The following is a 5,421-nucleotide window of genomic DNA, read 5'->3' as shown; positions in this document are numbered from 1 at the left end:
CGACTTGCTAAAAGTTTTCAATAGTTAGGCCTACAAAAAGCCTATATAACTCAAACGCTACAAACAAAAAGATGCATTGATTTCATGAACAAAAAAAACAAAAAAAATGCATTGATTTCAAATGAAGTTCAATTCTTAGTTGCTAGATTGAAAGATAATATAAGAAACAAAATATTGAATTAAAAATAAACTAAATATTAAGAATATTTTAAAAAATTTTAAAAACAAAATATATACTTTACATCAATGTTCTTAAAACCGGTTCGAATCGGCTGGTCGAACCGGTTGAACAGTGAACCGAATGCAAAGACGGTTCGGTTAATAAGCAAAACCGCGAAAAATAAAAATCGGAATTGAACTGGTGAACCGACCGGTAACTGGTCGGTCGAACCGAACCGTGATCCGGCCATTTTTTGGGTTGGGCAGCAAAACACTGCCGTTTACGCCACTGAAGCCCTAAATCAATGATGTGAATCCCTAATTGGCTTCAGCACTCAGCAGTTCAGCCCTTCACAATTCTCATCGAGCAAGGTTCGGCGTCACGGGTTCGGCGTCGCCCAGTCACCTCCGTCGCGCAGTCACCTCCTTCGACCAGTGACCTCCGTCGCTCAGCAGCTGTCGTTCGTCGGAACAGCCACCTCCATCATGCAGCAGCCGTCGTCCCTTGAAGGTGCTCCACCACTGCTTGAAGCCGTCGCCCAGCCAGTCACCTCCATCACCCGGCGTCGCTGTCTCCCAAGTCCCACTCTCCCAATTGCATGTTCTGTACTTGAAGCCTTGAAGGTGCCTTCGAGCTTCCAAGAGTTCCAGGTAATTTTTTTTAGTTATGAACTTATGATTGTTTGATTGAATCATTGAATAACTGTTGCATGATGAACTCTGATACTGTGAACTCTGATAGTCTGATACTGTGAACTGAACTCTGTTCGTTGAGTAGCTTTGGAACTCTGATACTGTGAACTGAACTATGTTCGTTGAGTAACTCTGATATTTCATATTTGTGATATGATGAACTGCTAAACTGTGACTGTGAACTCTTTGATTGAGTAGCTCTTTGATTTTGCTTTGTTTACTGAACTGGATTTTGTTGTTTGTTGAATAATTGTGAATAATTTTGAATAATATTGGATGTTGTTTGTTGTAAATTTGAGAGTTGAGATTTTTGGGTTGGGTTGCTGGTAATGTTTAGGTATGGATGAAAGTATCAACTAAGAACTACCTAGGAATAATAATGCTGAAAATAATTCTGCTTCGAATGAACGTTCTCTTCCTCTAACGACTAATGAAAGTCAGTCACAAACTTCTAGTGTTCGGGGAAAAACTGATCCTGCTTGGAGATACATTGCTTTACAAAATATAAATGGAAAACCGCATTACCAATGCACCACTTGCTTTTTCTGGTCCAAGTAGTGGAAATGAAGGTGATGATATCAATGACGCAAATCTGCAGCAAGTTATGGAGGATTTTGATTATTGATGACAAACTTGGATCATTTTGATGTTGCTATGTTATGTTTGATTGGTTGTTTTGTTTTTTGACTTTTGAATTTGTATTTGAATGAGATTATAACATTTTGGTTTATGTAATACTTTTAATTTGAATGATATTTTAAAGTTTACATTAGACTATAATTATATTTTCATGTGTTTATTTATATTTTAATTATTTTATTATCAAATGGTTTTTTCGGTTCAACCACGGTCGAACCAGTTGAATTTATGAACCAATAAACCAATAGCTAGAGCGGTTCGATGACCAGTTCAGTTTTCAAAACCTTGCTTTACATTAATTATATTCTGAAGACTTTAAATAATATTAATTAATTATGACTTCCCTCGTCATCCTAATGTAAAAATATTCTTCAAAAGTACTAAGGAGCAAGGTAGTTAAAATCGTGACTCTACTCGTAGAATCGCACGATTCTACGATTTTGTTTCTCCTTATCGTCTCGTTTATGCTTCTCGTCTTCCAGGAAGCAGCTCCGTGCTGAATCACCGAGGAAACACGCTCAAACCTGGAATCGCGAGTTTCCGGTGAGGTTGCGTTTCAGTTTCAACAAGGCTCCAGAAGCGGTTTTCTTGACCCAAATTGCAACCAATTCAAACCCTAGAGCCCAATCTGAAGTGAAGAAGGTAAATGTCCCTACAAATTCTTCTTGAACCGTTTACCCTAGCAATTTTTCCTCTATCTATGACTGTCTTTTCAATTTCACCTTATTCAATTTCACTTTCCCTCCCTCTAAACTCTGAACTCCCTTTGAATTATGAAATCACCAAATCAGAGAAAAAAAATTGCGTTACCGTGTCCCGTAAGGCTTGTCGCGGTACCCCTGTGAGTGTATCTCTGCCTTTCTGGCTCTTTCTAGCTGCAACTGTGACTGCATTGGAAGGTTGCTGACTTAGTGTTGCTGATGCTCTGTGTCATTGACGGCCGGTGTTCATGGTTTGTTGTTGCTACCTACTGCGCTCTTCGCCTCTTCTGTTTAGTGATTTTAGGTAAGCCTTAAATCTGGTTCGCCTTCTTGTTCAGTGATTGTTCATTTTAGTGGTTTGTGTTCACAAGTCATAACAAAGCTGTTCTTCACTTCTTTGCATTTTGAATTTTTTTTTTATTGAATTTTATTTAGCTAAAAACTTGAATTGTTACTTTATTATTATGGCATTGGACATAGTTTGCTCACTATGACTACAACAGAAAAGGAACAATTTCAGCTAAAGATTTCGCATTTTCCTTGGTTGTAGCTATTGATATCAATCATATAAACAAACTGTTGGATAGAGTGAAGGAAATGAACGATAATTCGCATCTCAGAAACATAAAAATCGCATTTCAAGAGTTTGAAGCCTTTGCAAAATTGGGCAAGCAGTTGGAATTCTTCTCCCTAGCCATATTCAGCTATGGGAAAATTAGTGGAGAGTTGACAAAATCTAATTTTCAGAGAGCAGCATCACAGGTATATGGCATCACTATTATAGATGCAGTTGCTGACATAATTTTTCATGTTTTTGATGCTAACCGGGATGGAAACTTGAATGCTGATGAGTTTATTAAAATTATTCAAAGAAGAGAAAGCAGTGTAGCACTTGAAGACATAGAGTTTGTTATCTTGCTTTTAGAACTGTGCAACAAAGCATTCATCAACTAAGCTTCAAAGTTAATGATGAATTAATCTAATTAAGAATTGCAATGAACTCAACCATATGAAGCAAAATATGATGAAGATTCATCATTCATTACCTTAGCAAGGAAAACTTGCCATAAACACTATCACCATCACATGATTTTGCTGTGTACTCAGAGATGTACAGTGTTCAATTTTTATTTTTTATCCAAAATCTTTTCCTTTTGGGAATTTGTTCTCATATGATCATTTTTGTAAATACTGATAAACCAGCTACTATTAAATATTATTGCTTCTAAAAAAATCAAAAACTAAATACTTATGCTACAAAGTGAAGGGATACTCTGTAAAGGATGATTGAAAATTTTATATAATAGTGTAATGCACAAGGTAATTAGTTATTCATTGCAATAGTTTAGTTGATTTATTTATTACTTAACTTTATCTTATGTCGTATAAATCTGTGAGTTATGAATTTGTGTTTTGGTTTGTGATTGAGCTTTGTTATGAATTGGGACATTTGACTTGTAAATTTGTGTTATCAAATTTTTTATAATTTTTAATTTTATATTTTACAAGTCACGTTTACATTCCGTCTTACGATTCAACGACTTACGATTTTGAACTAACTTTTCAAGTCGAGGTAAAAACTACGAGTTCACTACCTTACTAAGAAGCATTGCCAATGTTACATTCATGGCCAAAGTTAGTTTAGCGGTGGTCATTTTCCACGTGAACTATTCTTTCTCAGTTTCTACACATTTCTTACCCATACCTAACACCAATCCAACCCAAAACTATGATTTCCCGCCAATACCCAATACCTGGCCTAAATTTAAAACCCCCCAAAAGCACATTCTTACCTTTCCCTTTGATACTATCAGAATCCAATGCCCCTCTTCTCCAGGTCCCACACAATCCTATAATCACTTCAGTAATATATATATATATATATATATAACTGAAAATAAATATTTTTATTTAAATAAATAAAATAAATATTTTATTTATTAAAATAAATAATTTGTAATATTTTTATGAAAATCTATCGTATATACTTATTTTACTTATTTCATTTACAATATAAATAAAATAATAATGCACATATTTCGTTTACACCATAAATAAATAAGACTAAAAATAGATAACATGTATATTTTGTTTACACTGTAAACAAAATAAAAGATGCCATGAATTTTTGTAAAAATACTATAAATTAATTATTTTGATAAATAAAATATTTATTTTATTTATTAAAAAAAATCCCAAATATTTACCATCTTAAATCTCAATATATTTATTAAAACTCTAAACTTTGTTACCCAAAAACTCCAAAAGCCCAACGTGGGGATCACCCCTCAATCCCTCATTCACCTTGTTGACAGTAAATTCCACCACACGCTTGTGCAACTACTCTGCATCTTGCTTAGCAAGCAACCCAAGCAGCTATAAATAGCTAGATTTAGTAGCAAACTTACCCTCATTCCAATTTTGACTCTCAAGAAGAATGACGAAGGACATTGAAGAAGGTTGTCGGACGCCAAGGCACACCGCCTCTCGGATACCGGCGCCAACGGCGTGTCCTCCGGCTCCGAAGAAGAAGCCTGCGGCGGCAGTGCACACAAAACGGCAGAGGATCCCACCTAAGTGCGGTTACTTCAAACCACCTGATCTCGAACTCATCTTCAGAATGCTTCCTTCTTCAACTTCAACTGAACCTCTTCCTTAAATTAGCTTAATTACTTTCTCTAACTCTCTATTACACTCTATTCTTAGTTTTTGTTTTGTTTTTTTTTTTTTTTCTCCTTTCTAGCTTCTAGGATTAGCTCCTAAATTAATTTGATTATGTAGTGTATAATAGAATATCATTACGGATTAGGGATTAGAATTTAGGAGTGATATATGTATATTACCTTACTCGATTTTGTTTTTTCCCCTTTTGTATGTATATTTGGTTTACCCTAAAATAGAAAAGTGAATGTCTGTTCTGACTTCTGAGTTCTGAACAATTAAGTTATTAATTTGTTTATTTAGTTATAAGCTGCATTACTTGATGAACAGTAGTGTGCTTGTTGCAATCGTATATTGTTACTACTTAATTTCCGGTGAATCAACAAACAATAAAATTGACTAAATAAATCGCCAAAGGAGCCTTTAATCGTCAACGAAATTCAATTCAGAACCATCATCATATATCAAGACATAAAAATAATGGAGGTTGGATAAAAGTGTTTTATACTGAGAATCTTTTAGTTGATTTAAGAGCAAATGTGAATTTTTATTTTATTGTATTCATGTT

At 34.7% G+C, this 5,421-nt stretch overlaps 1 long non-coding RNA gene across 1 annotated transcript; it reads left to right on the top strand.

The window, feature by feature from the left end:
• Positions 1–437: 437 nt before the first annotated feature.
• Positions 438–3,533, top strand: LOC112765931 (uncharacterized). The gene is made up of 4 exons (XR_011874986.1): positions 438–810; positions 1,974–2,133; positions 2,283–2,496; positions 2,743–3,533. It is a non-coding gene; the product is annotated as an uncharacterized lncRNA (long non-coding RNA).
• Positions 3,534–5,421: the final 1,888 nt, after the last annotated feature.

Source organism: Arachis hypogaea, chromosome 17 (genome assembly GCF_003086295.3).
Source record: "Arachis hypogaea cultivar Tifrunner chromosome 17, arahy.Tifrunner.gnm2.J5K5, whole genome shotgun sequence".
Classification (NCBI taxonomy): domain Eukaryota; kingdom Viridiplantae; phylum Streptophyta; class Magnoliopsida; order Fabales; family Fabaceae; genus Arachis; species Arachis hypogaea.
This window is presented reverse-complemented; position numbering and strand designations above follow the sequence as displayed.